Genomic DNA, 19,292 nt, shown 5'->3' on the forward strand with positions numbered 1-19,292 from the left:
TTCTCCTCAGGCCAAGGCGAGGCATATCACGCTCCACTAATCATTTAATGCCCCCCGCATTTGGTGGATAACCAACATGACTATACCCCGAAAGGCCACCCACAGCAGTCAGACCTCATGCATTGGTTAACCTTCTTCGTTTGAACTGGGGTTGGACATACCGGCTACCATCAAAGTTTCCACATGGTATGCCAATGTGCAAGCGTTCCCGCGAAGAAACTTTGCAAGTACCAATCTGTAGTTCAACCAATGCTGTCACCTTTACCCGCCTAAGCAGGGTACTAGTGACTTTGTAAGTCGGCAAGCGGATCCCCATGGATTCCATAGTTCTTAGCATGTTTTAGAATTATAGGCATGCGCGTGTCATTACGTTCGTAATTTCATCCCTACTACTCTCCCTCTTGGAATCTATTGTAGACGCAATCAACCCAGCATATGCCAGGCATCTATCGCACTACACTATCGTTAGCTTTTTGACATCTTACTGGTTGTTGACTGGATTTCCTGAGCAGGTGACTACATTGATAAAGGAAGCCTGCAGATGATCTCTGATACCCTCGAGGACCCCCGTCGTCGGGTAAAACGTTCTAGACGCCAGTATAGACAGAGAAGATCCCATGTTGGCCGTTGTCCACAGTGAAATTTCTGTAGTTAACTGAGATCTCCTCAGATTTTGTGAAACTATATCAAGATTTCTTGCATCTGTTTTGCTCGCTTATCCCTGATGTTTTAGTAAATTAGAAAAATGACCAAAAAAGTTTTTGTTATTATGGCCTGATGATGATATTAGGAAGATGAACAAGCTTTCAAGTTACCTATATATATGTGTGTGGCTGAATGTAGCAAGTGACAGCCCTAAGTTCTTCGATTAGTTTTCAGTTTTGGATGAGTAACTGAGCTGAGGTAAAAGTCAGTACTCCCGTCCTTAAATCTCAGGTACGCTACAGTTTACTTCTGGTCATAGCGAGAGTAAATGGTCAGTCGGTAAATACTCTACACTCACCGATGGGGAGCATATATCGTCACTGTCTCTTTCCCTTTCATCATTTCTCTCTTACTGTCACCTTGTTGCACGAATAGAGAACATAATCCCTGAGTGGTTCGTCATATAAAAAAAGAATAAAATTCTGTAATTCATGAAAACATTTTGCTTCAATCGATTACCTGGCCGTGACATCTAGAAAAATTGGAAAATTGTTGTTTTGAAACGAAAGTCAAACTTCATGCAGTTCATGTAAGAATTGCTAAGTCCAAAAGTTAATTGCCTAAAAATAAACTCATGGCTTAAGAATTGTCAGCATGACTGCAACGTTAAGCTGACATCCACTTTCTTACTTCTAATCATATTTCCTTTTTTTTGCTGAAGATATGATCGCAAATCCGTCTTTTTGCTATTCTGGCTTCCATAACATTACTCCGAAAACATCAGAGATATTTAAAAAAAAAAATTTCCTTAATTTGGTTTCAGTAGAAAAATTAGTTCCAACTTTCCCCGCGGGCAAGGACCCGTAAGATTTCACTGTTGCATATTTTCTCTAATAGAAAGTAACTAAACAACAACAAGTCGAATGCACATATAAAAATTATTAGCAAAAATGATTTTAATAACCGCGACACTATCCACCTTACTAACGTGATCTGTCACTTCGATATTCTTAATTGATATTCATTTTATTTAAATAAGAATAAAATCCATACTTATTTCATATAGTGAGTTATAATAAATTTGCTTACTTTACTTGCAGCATAATACATACTTTGCTTGCAGCAAATGCATCCTAGCAAGGATATGGATATTATTGGCAGTAACAAGTGCATTAATTGTAAAACTTTACTTTACAATAATTATTGCTAACAAATTGGTAAGTTTTTCTAATATTATTCACTCAGTATAATCTAAAAATTTAATGAATTATTGAGAAATGAACAGACAATGCGCATAATACTTGAGACATATTCTACATTACAAAAACCAATATATATCAATTGGTAATATCTACAATTATAATATAAATTCCCGGTTCCTATGCTAGTCAAAGTAAATTTACCCCAGTATTTTACCTGCAGAGTATGTATTGCTGATCCGAAACTATCTCTTTCTTGCATAAAATTGCATTGCAATTAAAAAAAACTCCATATATATATATATATATATACGTAATATTTATTTTGAAGACCTCTGTGCACGAATAGTGAAAGTGCAAACTAGACGCTTAATAAAGAAAGCAAGCTTTCAAATGGTGTACGAAAGTCAAGACAAAAACCGCGAAAAAATACATCCCTTCATACAAAAGCTTTACAACCAATTACCACATCACACTAATAATACTGAGCATTTTGCTGGAAAGCTTTTTTTAGCTACACTTGAAGAGAAAAAAAATATCGCATGTAAGCAAAGGTTTTTTATCGCCTGCTAGATTTCTTGTTAAATCGTATTTCTGTGCAATTTTTCCGAAGCAAGTAACAGCCTGAGCGAAATGTTGCTGTTGCTCTAAATGCATGCAAGAATTGGGTGTTTCCCAATGTACCATGTTTTGGCCAGCGACTTCTACTGGTAAAAATGATAAAGAAATGAGAAATATCAGTGTACATAACGGTAGCGAATTCGATAGTTTTGGCCTTTCTCTTATTGATTTATTCAACGTACGCCGACGATAATCATGAAACCCTCACAAATGCTTTTTCGACGTCCATTTTAATTGTTGTCTGATTTGAAGGTAACCGCTGCCGAAACCCCCCATTAACCCCCCACGTTCAGAAGCTTATGGTGGCACTGCTCCATTATAGCACAATTATCGCTTTTGGTTTCAAAGGTTTAAAAGCCATGATTTTAATGTCAATGTTAGAAAAAGGCCCCTGGGTACCAAAAAAGTTCCGGGACCACGATTTATAAGACTTACCCAGCATAAACTCCCGTAGAACTTGCGAAAAGCTTAAGAGTTGACGAATCAACTCTTTTTAGAAGTTTACGTGCGATTTTTCTCAATAAATGCAAATGGCACCACTTATGATGCAAGATATATAAACTTTGTGGTGAGAAATGTAACGCCCAGATAAGCAGTTCGCTTCGCCTAAAAGTAGATCCATCTCTTATTACACCAGTCGATTCAAAATCATTTTCTAAACTTATCAAGCCGTCTGTTGTTTGCCTATGTATTCTTATCATATACAGCACTTAGGATTTGAACCCACGACCATTGAGAGTCGTTAGTCGAAATTCTTTGCTCTCGGCCACTCAGACGGACGTAACCTATCTAATCTTTTTATTTACTTTCTTTCGGTTTCTTTTTTAAAACTGGATCACGTTAGTTAAGGTTTTCTTCTATCCTCCTTCCATGTGCGGACTTCCACGAAAGGAATGTCTTTACATGAAAATAATGCATAAATTTTATTTTATTATTATGAAATTGAATGAATAACTAACTTGGCCAAGTGGTGTAGGGTATCTAATGATTTATACTATTTTTGTTTCGTAACTGCTTCTATGACAATAGCTTACAATAATCTTTGTGCTACAAAGATTATGTTTTCAAATCTGATTTTTTGTCTGTCTGACCAACCGTTCATCCAAGAAATGAAATCTTATAAAAGTTAATAATATTTCTCTACTAGCAACTATTTAACTATTCAAAGTCTCAATAAATCAAAGCGTAAATGATCCTGCAAAGCTTGTTGCTACACACATGTCTCTTACCCCTCAACGCCCTAAAGTATTTTTCGTAACAGAAGGTATTAATTAAAATGCAACCACCTGTCTATAGAAGCAAATTATAGGCAAATTGTGCTATGAAAATGTATTTTGCTTGTTATCACCGCCTTTGAATTTATAAATTTTTCATTCACAAAAACAAGATTTTATGCAAATAAAATTATATATATATATAATTTATATTAAACTTAATAATAAAAATAAACAAAACTATTTCTCAGGCGTTTCATTTCGCTAAGTATCCGTTGACTTAATTATTATTATGATTATATTAACAAATTTATTTACATATCAAATAATTAAGGAACAAAGTATCAGAGATCAAACAGGTTTGATGCCCCTAACAATGGTTTGGTATTCTTGTACGAACTTATTTGCCTATCGGCATTTATATCTAACGCGTAGAGAGCTTTCATAGATATTTTTAACAATTTTTGGGCAACATTTTTAGTACGGTTTTCCATTATGCGTTATAGACCAATGTTAAGAATTACTTTACTTTTATACCCTACACCATGTGGGTGCACAGGGTGTATTAACTTTGTTTAAACGTATGTTAGCTAAGCTAAGACCTAAAATCGTTCCTTATCACCATTATTTTTGCAAGAATTTAGTACCGGACCAAGGATAAATAAACCAAGATATGCGTAGGCGTACCTAAATGATGTTTTCAAAAATCTTCTACTCATTATTAATAGGACGTTTTCAACCTATCTTTTTGTATTTACCAATCTGTAGACTCTCAGCAAACCATTGTTTTCTATAGAATTTTGTCTACTATTATAATTAAATATAAAAATTAAATAAATAAATAAATTAAATAACTAATTATCTACTATTATAGCTTACTCATCCTTTAGGTACTTTGAACGGGGACATATACGTTAAGTTGCTCGCAAAAATTCTGTTCTCTCCGTTTTAATAATATATACAAGAAATTAAGTTCAGACACCAAACGCGTTAAACCAGGCCAGATGTAATGAATAGAGTGAACTTGTTCTGACATCCTAGCGACGTTGTTTTTAGAAATTTAATCCCTTAAAAAGTAATGAAAATAAAATAAAATAGAGAGAGAGAGAGATACTGCAAGCGTTTCCTGAACGAGTTTTGAAGTCAAATTTCTTCATTCCGAAAAGTCGCGATGTCAAGACACTTAGCATATTGCTTCCATTTTTTCCTCTTAGTTGGCTCAGTTCTTGTTAGTAGCATTCCTTAGTGAAGGCTTCATTTGGGTGAAACAAGTCATAGTTTACCTGAACCCTCAGCATCTACCCGCTCATCCTTCCACCACAGCCTTAAATATTTAGCCTTATCGCCAACGGATCCATCGTTGATCACTTGTAAGGATTTAGCCGCGCTATCTTTCGAGTTAAGCAGGAAAAGTAAACTTTATTGCGAATGGCATTTCTTTGGGACAGCACTGCCACTGTAATAAATTCCCAAAAACTATGTTATGTGTGCTTTAGAAGGATAACTTGCAAAGAGAGAGAGAGAGAGAGGGAAATGGTTAAAATAGATTCACACCCACAATATCTTCCAGTGGTAGAGAGTAGCTTCCATTCAATTGACATTAGGAGCGTTATTTTTACATCTTTCAAGCGAAGACTGATGCACGCTTGTCAAGCCCATTTGTAAATTGTACGTGAAGACCAATTTAACGCTTTTCGAATCCGAAAAAGAAACAAAATTTTGGGAATTTATGTCGACTATTTCGATGGTTTTTAGAATAAACCTTTTCACCTGTTGCCCTTAAGGTCGAAAGTAACGTTTTTGGTTAACTTTGCTATAGTCCGGAAATGTGGTTTACATTGTAAAGGTAATTTTTGCAAACCTTTCCTCAAAGAAAAAGAAATCTTTTCAGCAGTTGGCTTTAAGAATGAAAATACTGTTTTTCATTATCTTTCCTCCAGTCCGGAAATATGATTTACGACGTAGGAGCAATTTTCCCAAACTTTCACTCAAAGAGAAAGAGAAACTGCGCAAAATAGTGAAAATTTTCCCTTTGAAATATTTTAAAAATGTATTACATTCTTGAATAGAAAAAAGAAACCAGAATGAAAACCATATTTTCGGACAAAAGTAATAAAATCAATTTTTATAAATTGATTTAAATTTTCAAGAGATTTTTATGAACACTTCACAACACTTTCTAACCTTAGTAGAGTCTGCGCATTAATAATATTCTCGTTATGAGCAAAAAAAATAAGTAAAAATAAAAGAAGAAAGCTGACCTTTCGCATTGCAAGCAGCATTCATATGAGACTCACTAACAACAACTAAATCGACGACTTGCTATTAAATAATGCCAAATATATAAAGGCAATAACAGAAATCAAAAAAAAAAAAAAGAAGAAACAACATCAAGCATTTATTTCCTTTTTTGAGGGCTGGACGAACAGAAATTTTTTAACGTACCTGAAAAACAATAAAAATTGCAAACCACACAAAAAAGCTCAAATTTCTTGAAACAACTAAAAAAAAAAAAAAACGCCAAATTTTTTGTATAATGTACTCGTACATTAGGTACGCGTGCACATGCTCAAACACACACCAAAGTAAATGTACTTCAAAATTCAACGTTCAATTTTTGGACAAACAACGTGTTTCAATTGCTTACATGCAGGCCAGTGATTTTCAAAAGGAACACACCACGACAAAAGAAAGCATGTATTTGTTTTAAGACGAAGCTTGGACACCCATCATTAAAAGTAAAATTGTGAAAACTAATTGTTTTTAACATTAGTTTCAGGCTTATCAGGCCTATCAGTGAACAGGAGAAGCTCAGTGCTACATATGCATATACATATATTAGAATTTTGAATAACCAACAACCGCTCATTACTCATGATCAAGGAACTCCTCCACGCGAACTCTTCCATGTTCCTTAAGTCGTATATGAATGCATTAAAAGCTTCGTGTTGAGGACATTGTTCTTCTGAACTGTTGTCATTCTGAAAAATTGCCCTTAAGAACAACGTCTCTTATAGTTAGTATATTTTCAAAATTAGTTTTCTTTAAATTTCCTTCAATCCTTTACATATATTACAAGCTTTTGTACCAGTTGTTCCAGTGGAAAGGAAAAAAAATTCAACGAAAGAAAGTACACTCAGGTGACTGCAAACATTAGAGAGCAAATACAGGCTCGGTCTCAAATACTGAAACAAGATCAAGGTAGAAAAACCTAGGCATAGGGCATAGGGAATGGAGCGGGGAAAGGGAGAAACCAATGGGTTGAGAAAGAGGTGAGGAGACCCACTCGAAACCGAGGCAAAGAAGAATGACTTCTCCAGGGAAGATTATATGGTAGAACATGTTAACCTACAAGTGAGTTAAGAAAGAACGTAGAAACGTATTAATCTTGGGAAGTCCATCTAAGCAGAATGCTTACCCTTAGAAGCATTCAAAAGTCCGGATATTTAGGCACAAAAATGCACTACACGATCAAGAAATAAGCATAGAATCACATAACAAACATCCAAATGACTAAACCATTGGAAATCAAAATAAAACGTAAGTAGTAGTAAAGATACAGAGTAAAAACGTACACGAATACATGGATAGATAAATGCAGTCTTCTTAGACACATATACATATGTATATATGTCACAAAATTCTGTCATACTTTTGCAAACGCTTTGATAAAATTAATATACCCTTAGCTGTGTGAGAGAAAGAAAACTTGAACATGCTTGATAGCCGAAGTGCTCAAATTAATACAACACCATATAAAAATGAATGGCACACAAAAAATTATAAATTTCTCTCATCCTGCTGGCAAACAAATACAGACATCCCTGGTTTAGAGTGCATTGTGCATGAGATATTATCACAGCTTCAGAGAGCGTTGTGATGCTGAGACCGAACTAATCTGCACATTGTATATTTAATTTACGAATAAGCTGCTACTCTTCCATACAATCGCAACGATATAACACGATATGTATATCAGTTTCATTTTAATGTGTTGACTGCTTGAGCCAGTTTTACGGTGGCATAGTTAAGATATAGAAGAACGAACGAAAGAATTTCGTTTCAATTGCATTTATAAAAAAAAAGAAAAAAGAAAAAAAAAAACAAGAGAAATTTATATGAATGTTTTTTACTTTTAGTGCAAAAAAAAAAAAAAAAAATTATAAATAATAATATTTTAAATGATATCAAAAGGAAAAAGAAAACGTGGTTCGTAGAAGAGACGAACTTTTAAATCATTAAACAAAGTAAGTAAGGTAAAGATACGAAAAAGTGAAATAACTTAAATAGTAGCAGCTTGAGAAATTATGCCATTACCTTACAATAACCCCTTAGCCTTTTTAAAGTTCATCTGTTTTGTCCTTTGAATATGTCTGCACAATTCGATTTTTTTTTTTTTTTGCCTACAAACAAAACTGATAAGCATTGTATGACTTTTAATAAGTTTGCAACAACTTTGCTTTAGTTATCAATGCTTTAAGAATTTATGTATTATAAAAATGTTTCCATGATTTAACAAAAAAAAAAATAAATAAATAAAATAAAAAAAATAAAAAAATAATAATTATAATAATAATAATAAATAACTGAATAAAAATGCAAAGGTTTAGAATAAAGCGTTTAATACTTGCAGCTGATGTGGTGCTGCTGTGGTAGTTTCACTTCTCTTACAAACTTAGTCCATTCGTATATGTGTAGATTCAATGTCCCTGCACACTGGTCAATGGCACGTGAACCTCCCTTTTCCAGAAAAGATTTGCAATCGAGAAAGTTTCTCATTTGCATCGTGCCTCGCCAAGAAAATTCTCCAGAAACCACTAGCTCAGGAGCCGGCACGCAGGCATTTTTAAAAACCTCTGGCAAAAAACAATCTAAAGCAAATACCACTGGACATCGTCTTAGACAGCAAACGAAATCAAGGCATTTTATCCATTTATGTACATCTCAAGGAAGATTGAAGAGTTCGCTGGTTTCCGAACTCTTCCATCATTTTTATCTAAATCGCAATGTGAGTAATAATGTAATGTGTCAGTTATACAAAATTCTACCTAAACTAAGTTTTAATTTGTCATATGAAATGCGTAGTACGTTCTCCTCTGCATTGCCATTGCTTTCTACTCATTTTACTCAACTAACTATTAAAATCTATGTTAGTTACACTGATTGTGAAATAGAAAAAGTTACTGCAGTCGTCTTTAGGCGAATACTTGACACCAGCAGCGTTAGTATAAATAATTCAAAATGATTTGATTTTTTTTCAAATAGAAGTCGTTGTGTTTAGGAGGGGGTTTGTACTCAACTTTTATGGATAAATTATCGATGAAAGGTTAAAAGGTTTTTAGTTAGACGTCTCCTACCTACGGTTTCCTATAAAGTTTTTTACTATAACGAATTTAAAAAAAACCTCTTTTCCATATGTGATAAGTTAAGAACTTACCTTAAATGTATCTTCACACCCTTACTAACCGTTTTCTATGCGTTGAACATACAAAAACATTTCAGTTGACTTTGATAAGGATTTACGATTGTTGTTATAGTGAACCTACAAAATCAATATGTACTTGCCCGGAGAAATATTTTTGCAATATCATTATGAATTTTTCTTTGAGCGTAAAAAACTTTTGTCAGGATTATGAAAAAATTGAATGCCATACATATTTTGCATATTTGTCACAATCTACCATCATTGCGAGACTTAATTAACAGCTTTTGTATAAATATTAAAAAAGTAATTATATCATATATAATATATATGACAAAAACGATGACAATTTGTTGGCCGATTTAATGCCATATGAATATTTTTGTCATATCTTTAGGAAGGCAAATTAAACGCTTATAGTTTGTTGGTGACTTTTACAATTCGAAATCACTTAATACGTGCATCGTGTAGTTTGCCTGGTATCTGTGAGCTTAATAGCAATCATCTAATTGGATTTCTGGGAGGTGAAATTAATATCAAATATTTGACAAGAAAAAAACCCATCTATGAAGAGATATTGAAGTCATTTCTAGATAACAAATGCTTTAACTCACGGTTAGTAGCGGAAGTTAATCTGAAACAAATAAAAGCACTATAGGGGACCACATCCCACCACTACGGACGCAATAGCACCTCACCCGTGTTCATTTCTAAATAAGTGGAATTGATCGTAAACGGGGTTCTTGGTCCAAAACACGTCAACGTACACAATTCTATCAGTCTCTCCGAAGACAAGGTCAGGTGAATTCAGAATGTGATTCGTATTCAATCAGGCGACTGGAGCTTGTTTTGCTCAAAATTAGCAAATTATCCACAAATCGCCACAACATTTTTCAAGCCAATGTTGATTTCAGGCGGTACTTTTTCTCATCATAAAGGAAAAAATGAAATTTAATTTTTTTCATTATTTTGAAAATAACAAAAGTAACTTATAACCTGGTGGAATGATCAGCGTATTATGAAATTCGAACACATTTCGTTGAAAAGTAGCTACTACCTCCAAATCATCGACATGTCATCCTACGAACTTATTGAGTGACATTTTGTTTATTTAATTAATATGTCAAAAGATGCAAAGGTGCGATATTTAGCTCAGTGTGGCTTAAAGACATTAAAGAGAATTCATCCATACTTCCAAAAATTCCTTAGAGTAGGTAACAAAAACATGGTCCAACGTATTGTAACATTCGATTACGCACGCACAAATGACCCCAATATAAATGTCTGTCCCTATTTCCGTATATAAGCTTGACTCAATAACCTAAGATGGCTGGCAATCCAAGAAACAAAAGACGATTTTAGTTAGTTTTTATAGATTTTACCTATTTTTTAAACTTTAAATAAAAATTTCATCTGAACACATAGTAGGTTTTCCAATAATTCCCGCAAATTTTTTTGAATCATTATTTACCTGCTAGTATCTATATCAAGTAGTACAACAACTTACACAACTTTCCCATTTCGAAAATTTATGTCTGATGCAATATCAATTAAAATGCAATCATTGCCAGACGAATATTAACCACAGTTCACTTTTAACAAATACAGCAATTTTAAGAGAGAGAGAGAGAGAGAGAGAGAGAAAAAGAGTGTAAAAATTATTTAAAAAACGTAAAAAGTAAGTTCTGTAATATCAGTAAGAGGGAAAAAAAAAGAAAAATGCTTTAAACGTGTCAGACAATACCGCCATTCCTTTATCTACATGCAAATAAATCCATTAATACGAAATTATATATGTGTAATGAAACAGCATTAAAATAATTCATTTTGTGTAACATATTGCACTTTTAATTGCAAGAAGATGAAAGAAGCTTAACATTAATTGAAGATATCAATTTTTAAAGAATTTCAACGAACACACCTTCATTTACAAAATAATTAAAACTTAAAGACAAATTCCTTCGGGATAACCTTGACAAGGGATAGGTCATGTGTTGTTAGCTTCCAAAGTAAACATGAAGTGATTTAAAAAATAAATAAATGAAAAAAAAAAAAACAAACAAACACTAAAGAGGGACACGGCCTACCTTTTGATACCCTACACACTTTTTGATACCCTACACAGTCCCGAAGTCATCCACACAATGCGTTTTTAAAGTAAGTCGTTATATGGGAAGTGGTCGAAAAAATGGACCGATCCAAACTATTTTCAATAGCGTTCGTCTTTGGATCGAAACATGCCAATATGTCAAATTTCATCAAGATATCTCCAAAAATTTGCGACCTATAGGTTGTACACAAGAAAAAGCGAGACGGACAGACAAGGTTAAATCGATTTAAAAAGTCGCTGTGAATCGAAGTGATGTAGACTGTAAAAATAGTAATTATTTATTTGATAGATAGAATAACATAACCACAACCATTAGTGTAACTCATAAGCATTACAACATCAAAAACAAACAATAATAAAAGTTTATAAATTATTTTAACAAGTTGAAATTTATGCACTTAACAACGCAATATATCATTTTCGCGCCATTCTACATAAAACAAAAAATGAGTTCGCTTAAAAGTGCGTATTTTGTTTAAATTTAAGATTTATATTTAATAATTTACTCTTTACTTGTGTAGAGTACTCACTTAAGTTATATTTATTATATAAAATATCTTTTACCGGCTATTGCTTGTTATCGGAAAAGTGATCCCGCATTTTGCTTACAAATAAAAACTTCTCTTGAAAAGACTCCAGTGATTGAAAATTATTGCAATTCATAATTATTTTGCCCTCACTGTAAGGCGCGCGCGAGATCTTCATTTGAGCACTCAGCAGAGCCGACCTTCCAAAAACGGTAAGATCAAGACATTTATTGTAGATTGATTGAAAATGTGCTGCTGACCGAGAATATATACGCTTGGTACGATCTTTGAAACTTCCTTTTAGGTATTCCAACCATAACCGCTCTTACTGTTGAGGTCGATCCAGTAATCGTATGTAGAATATGGGCGGGAAATTTTCTGAAAAATTATGCATAACTATTCACAGTAGGACACAGTAAGTTTTCTTTAAAAGTACTTATGAAGTTGTTCATGCGCCGCTAAGACAATACAGTTTGTTTACCAAAAGAGGTGAATACGATCTGCAAAGCACGTTTGCGTTATTAACGTGGCAGTGATAATACCAGTTAATTACAGTGACGCACGGCCGCCTATTAAACAATCTACAATAGCTTGCAGCTATTTACGTAACGAGTTTTTAAAATAAGGCGTTATATGAAAAGTGGTCCGAAAAAAAGTATTTCGATCCGAACCATTTTCAATAGAGTTTGTCCTTGGGCCAAAACATGTCGCTGCAGTAAATTTTATCAAAATTTTATCAAAATTTACAATGAGCAGTTTGATGGACAGACGGACAGACAAGCTTAAATCGATGCAAAACCTGATTCTGAAACGATCGATAAAATAAAAGGCGGGTATTCTTCCAGTCCTTCTGGGTGTTGCACACGTCCGCACAAACTTAATACGGACTTGTACCACTAGTAGTAGTAAAATAAACTTTCAATAGGAGTAACAAAGTTCTAAGAAGACCTATCAAGGGAAACGTGAGAAGACATAAATCTTCATCATTCAAGTGTTTACGACATAGCCGCACGAATCAAAACAATTATGCAGGAGTTATAGCGTTTTTGACATGCCAATATTAAATTCTGTAGATATGAAGCCTTCCACTTAATTAATAGTAATAGCTGACAATTCACTTACACAACAACGACTTACACTAAACTGACAGTTCATTATTACTATTTATCTTTAATGTTAGGTATACGGAATTAATTGCTCCACGAATTTCTCTCTCATCCTCCTCGTCATTCAGTACAAAACAATTTAAGTCTTAGTATCGATGAAATATTTAAAACTTAAAGGTGACTGATTAATTTTTTTGAGTTTAAAAAATAGCAGCAACAACAAAAAGGAAAATAATATATAAATCTTTTTAAAAATTGTTTCTTTGGCTTGAAAAAGTTACCAGTGGCACTTAAAATCTCAATCTCTAGTTTATTAGGTTAAGTAATGTGTACAGCATAAAAATGAGTATAATAATTAACCAGAAATGATATAATTAACATGGTTCAATGGCGCATTTGCCGTCATCGTTACCATTAACCAAACTAAACGAGAAAAATTTCATAACATATCAAAAAAAAAAAAATGTTTAACTTGAGAAAAAATTTATACAATTAAAATATTTTCATTATAATTGAATTAAAGCGCTTTGAACTAAGTTTTGTGGCACTTAGACATAAGAGTTATCGTGGATTAAATTGAATAATAGCAACATGATATATAATCTAACAACACTTCGTTCCAAGCGAACATGTGTTTCAAGCAATTGCAGAAAATCAAAGCCGAAGCGAATAACAAAAGCGTGCATAATAAACCTTCCTATCGCGTTCTCTTTCCTTACTTCTCACTGGCTGTGATCATCGTACATATGTGGAGACATCTCCAGCGTGGTTTGTCATTATACCCTACACCACTTGTGGTACAGCGTACATTAAATTGGTGCTGACGTATGTAACACGCAGAAGGGCTTGAGTTAGACCCACCGATTATTATACCGATCGATTCCGAATCATAATCTGAATTAATCTAGGCCTATCTGTCCGTCTGATGTCTGTCTGTGTAAATTTGTGTTCAAGCTACAATTCACAATTTTTGAAATAGTTTGACGAAGTTTGGTAAGGTGACGTGTTCTGACCTAAGGACGCTATTGAAAATGGTTTGCATCGGTCCACTCCCCATGTAACGCCCTGTTCCGAAAAGCCGTTATAAGCCAAAAAATCGTAATTTTCAAAATTTCTTGGCAAAAGTGGCTAAGCAGCAATATTTCTACTTTCTAAATTGCTACGAAAAATTTGGATCGGCTGGGGCAATTTTTGAACCCCCTCTCATGTAACGAAAACTGAAGTTCACACGACAAAAAGGTACAATTTTCCATACTTCATGATGCGAATTATATCACAATAATAATTTAACATAAAAAAATTAACTGTACCGAATTTAAACCATCTTGGATCCTGCCCTAATAAGAATTTTTACGAAAATTGATACTTCGTAGAGCAGAAAAATCTAAGTTTCAATATGTGGTGATGAAAATAAGTCCAGAACTGTGCATACAACTTCATACAAAAATGAACTGTACAGAATTTGGAACATCTACGCCTATTTTTGGACCCTGCCTTATGTAAGGGTGCAACCTGTATTACATTCGGTTGCGTTTTGGGTCAGCTTCCCCATAAATATGCATATGAAAAATATGCCTTTATATAGAAAAATAAGAATTTAGTTGGACAACGTGGTGTATAGCATTTAATGATCAGCTCTGCCCGACTATAATGTTCTTACTTGTTTTTCTATTAATTGTTTATATCTTAATCTAAATCTTTGTACATAGTTTCTTAGAAAAAAAAGTAAATTCGTATCGAAATCTAACCCTTTTTTTCTATCAGCTTCTTGTGCACATTTGTCGAATATCAACGTAAAATAAAATTCTATGCAAATCTGCACGAAGCAGAAAACTTCCCCTCGGAATGGGAACTCCCTGCCTGACTAAATACAGTAAAGAGAATGCGGCGAATAATAATTAGGGAAAGAATAAGGGAAAAAACAAAAGAATGGTTAACCTAAACAATTAGTTGTAAGCATTTTCGATGAAATTGTGAGAATGAATAAAGTGAAAAGCACTATAAGCTTTCGTAGACGGCTAGAATTATTAGATAACATTATACGCATAATGCATGGCTTTAGAATGAATGACACTACTATGAGATTTCAATAACAAGCAAGCAATGTGCCAGACATTACCTTATCATAACTTATATACATACATATATGTATATCGTATGCACATACTGTACTTCTTTTACTGAAAGAAGAGGATATTATCAATTAAAGCAATTTCTTTAAGTAGTGTTTACAAAACGTGTAAAGCTCTAATAAACACATAATTGAATTTGAAAAAAAAAGAAAACGAAAAAGAAAAAGCAACATACACTTCTCATTCATTTGTGCATAGGTTCTTCCAAGTGCACCCATATGAAAGTATACTAAGTCAACTAGTAAACAGAATAAGAGCAAAACTAAATTGAATTTAATTCAATTTACTATTAAAGCGATACATATATATATATATATACATATATATATATATAAAATAATTTTCACTTCTATGTATTAATTTTTTGCACATGCCAAGAGAGGCATAAAGAAAAGTTTATTTCATTCATGCCTCCAATATCTTAAAGTATTAATTGTATTGTAAATAATTTCACTGAAATTACTCCGAATAGTGTTGAAGTCTTGACTGCCATCAGAAATTCCCATCAATACCACCACCATACCAGGTGTGTGTTATTTGCCGGACTGCTTTCAATTACATTTATTGCTTTTATACTTTTTACTGATTTTCTATGACACGATCACTTATAAATATTAATGTATTTACACTCACGTTGAATTCTATAGAGATAACAAATACAAGTTATACAAAGATTTTATACTCTTTGAAATTATTTTCAAAGAAATTTCTCAAATTCTATAGCTCTTATCCTCTAACAATTCTATATCGGAAGTGGCAACTTTACCGGGACAGTAACTAATTAGCCTTCTTCTAACGTATCTGATGCGTATGAAATAATAACAGAGTTAACGCGTTGAGTGCCACGTCAGTCACCGGCTACTAACATTAAACTATCCCGTCTAACTAACACACAGTATACCAACACGTGTGGCCTGGCAGAAGTTTTCGCGAAAACTCGCGTGGCATTTATGCGCGTTAAAAGGGAAACCATGCCTTATGAAGAAAAAAACATGTTTTTTCTCCTTAGTACTTAGAAAAAATCTCGTACAACTTTTAATAAATATGTTAAGATAAATTAAAGATACATATGTATATCATATTTTCGGATAATAAATCATATTTTCATACCAAAAAAAAAAAAAAAAAAAACAAAATAACATGCGAATGAAATTATTTATTAAATTATGAACAATTCGAGTCATTTTATCACACGCCTTGAAACAAGTAGGCTGCCAAAACATGTTTTTATGAGGAATTAAAAATCTATAAATTACTTGCAATAACTATACCGATTAATTAAGGCTGCGCCCGCTATTACATTAAATACATTTTATAATATCTAATGTAAAAACCTTTCATATCGATGAATACGCTCTGCTCTCAATAAGTGGATTACGTCGCCACTTGAGCGAGCGATAGTGACATCCTCTTGAAATTCAATGTTTTCAAATTCTGCGTAAAAGTAATCAATCCACGGGACATAGTCGTCATTGCCATTAAAAGGCTCAAAATCTTTTAGTGAATCTAATCAATAAATTTTCAATGCCTCTCTTAGACGCTTGCCTTGACTACATACATTCTGCCGTCGCCTAAGCCACCCATAGCGTAATCCTGGTCACCCTACATACAATTCTTTCATTTTGTTACAAAAAAAAGCGATCGGGAAGGGGAACCTGCGATTGCCATTTAAAGGTTGAAAAGGCGATGACTTATAACAACGTCTTCTTGAAGCTGCATTCAGTTCCTTCGATTTGTTGCACAACTATTCGCTGTTACAGGAACACTATATTATATATATTATATATAGTATTCCTTAACGCCTGTTGCGTTGCTTCAAATGACTGCCTGCTTTCGCCACACGATGCGAATGTCATCACTATGGAAAAAGAAGGATCATTATGAAGGCCCTTGCACTTCGTCACAAATTTATGTTCATTCCTTAAACCTCTCTGTATTTTATTTATGGGGCATGACAATTGTTTTCGTTAACATTTTATTTCTTCGCCTAAAGGAATGACAAGAGGAACGAGGAGAGGCAACGAAAAGATTGCGTTATTAAAAAATTTGAATAATTTTCAAACATTCAACGAAATGAAATTTTAAAGAAGAAGAAGGAGAAAACAAAACAAATATCCCGGCCGGCATAATCTTAAAATGAGTAAACAAAAATTAAATCCCCTTACGAGAAGACGCTACGCTTCGATCAATGTTCATGTGCTTTTTGATGAAAGCCTTACAAATTTCAAAAACGAAGAAATATCTCTTTAACCATTAAATACGCTTTCGTTTGCCTTTTTCGAATTAAAAGAATCAAAACCAGTTTTATTGCAGAAAAAAAATTAAAAATAAAAAAAAATTTAAAAAAAACTTGAACCTGAACGCAATAGTTACCAACGTTTGTGCAAGAAAAAAAAAAAAAAGAAGAAAAGCAACAAAAAAGAAAAATTGTATTTGCACTATAAAAAGCAGCTTCAAACTTCAGTCATGTTTGATCAAGAATTTAAAACAAACTGAACTTTTTTTTCAAAGCCACATGTGCTCCGACAAGTTGCAGCTCTGTGGCTCTATTCCGGCGAAGATAGATAACAACATAAGACATACGGATAAACCATGCTTGCGTAGTACAACACAGAAATACTTTCTAATCTTTTCATTCTCTGTGTGTATTCCCTTCATACCGAACATGCAAACACATACACATGCACATGCACATGCATACAAGAATAAAACATCTACACATCTATCTCCATAAAATCCATAAAAAAAAAAAAAGATTGTTTTTATATGAAATCTGTGAAACGTTTAACTCGCAGTCGCTTTTATTTATTGAAAACGTTCAGTTCGCTCAGTTCGCTACTCAGTACTAACGCATGAAATACAACTTGTCGATTCAAATTAAATGCATTATTAATACAAGCACATAATATATGTGCATATATGTATATATATATATATATGTATATATATGAGACTTGAGTTTTATGCAGTATTTGTTGCATTGCCGCCGACGTTTTCAATTAAAGTATGTTATGTTTTTTTTTTTTTTATACTTCTTCTTCAGTAAACAAACAAACAACTGAACATAAATAATTCCACGTAAAGCAAATGATTGTGATATGCTTTCAGTTTGCATTTCATTTAAGTAAATGTGACTTTAAATAACAAAAGGGTTACAAAATAAACAAAAAGAAAAAAAAAACGCGCGTTAAACATTGTATAAACAGCTGTAAATCAGCTTTTGTATATTTTTTTTCTTTTAAATTTTTTTTCTTTCATTTTTTGTTGTGCTTAAAGAATATGTAGAGAAATTATTTAAATGAATGAGAGCGTTTTGCTTATCATTTCTAGTGCTTCTTGCAAAAGAAAGCAAAAAAACCTAACTATTTTCTATTCTTCATCATTCGTTTCGATATAAAGTTGAAAAATATTTAAAAAAAAAAAAAAACAACAATAATTTTTAATTTCATTTACATGTGCTATAACAACTGATAATATTTAAGTACCTGAAGATAAAAAATATAACGAAATTATCTACGCAAAACTTTTTAAATAAAAATTTCATTTTCACCCTAAATTATCGTAGCAAAGTTCGATTATTATTAAAAAAAAAAAAAAAAAAAAAAAAAAAAAAAAAAATTAAAAGAATGTTATCATCAAAAAGTTGGATGATTTATATAAAAATTGATAAGAAATCTGTAAGATTTCCTATAGATTAACATATAACCTCGTATTTATTAAAAAATTATAAAAAATAAAAAAAACATTTCTAGGCGACAATAAAAGCAAACTCTGTTGTACAAAAACTGAGCATTGCAAAGATTATTTAAAAGATGTTAAACATTGTTAACCTTAACAGCTTTAAAAAAAAAAAAAAACATTTTTTTATGTCGTAATTAAATTCAACCCAACTGAACGCAAATCGAATTCATATGTTTATCGTGGCGTATGAGTGAAGTATGAGTAGAAAAGCGCATAGTATCAAATTTAAATCGATACTTAAGCATCGGCTTAATAGTTTTATGATTTAATTTATTTTTTCAATGCGTAAATTTTATTTCATTTATTTATTATTATTTTTTATTTTTATTTTTTTTTTGTAACTTGTACCAAATGTTAGTTGTTTACCAATTATTGCACCATACGTTTTTCAAATCGTCTCAATTATTGTTAGTAAGACCTAAGGTCATGGCATCAGATATCGGATAAAAAAAAATCCGAATATAAACTTAATACAGTTATGTACATTCCTCACCTGTTGGGGATAAGGTATTACCCAGAAGTATCCCTTCACATATAATCTAAATCCAGTCTTAATCAGAATCCAATGCTAACTT

General features: G+C 32.8%; 1 protein-coding gene across 2 annotated transcripts in view; it reads left to right on the plus strand.

Annotated features, from left to right (window-relative positions):
• The first annotated feature begins 7,869 nt into the window (after positions 1-7,869).
• The window catches only part of LOC119638202 (Y+L amino acid transporter 2), a 35,189-nt gene continuing 23,766 nt past the window's right edge, over positions 7,870-19,292 (plus strand). The window contains exon 1 of one of the 2 annotated variants that reach the window (XM_038034864.1): positions 7,870-7,926. The gene's annotated coding sequence lies outside the window, so the exon portion shown is untranslated. Of the gene's footprint in view, positions 7,927-17,849; positions 17,981-19,292 lie in introns of those variants that run through there. The other variant, XM_038034863.1, reaches the window with a different exon arrangement.

Source organism: Glossina fuscipes, unplaced genomic scaffold (assembly GCF_014805625.2).
Source record: "Glossina fuscipes isolate IAEA_lab_2018 unplaced genomic scaffold, Yale_Gfus_2 85, whole genome shotgun sequence".
NCBI classification, from domain to species: Eukaryota; Metazoa; Arthropoda; class Insecta; order Diptera; family Glossinidae; genus Glossina; species Glossina fuscipes.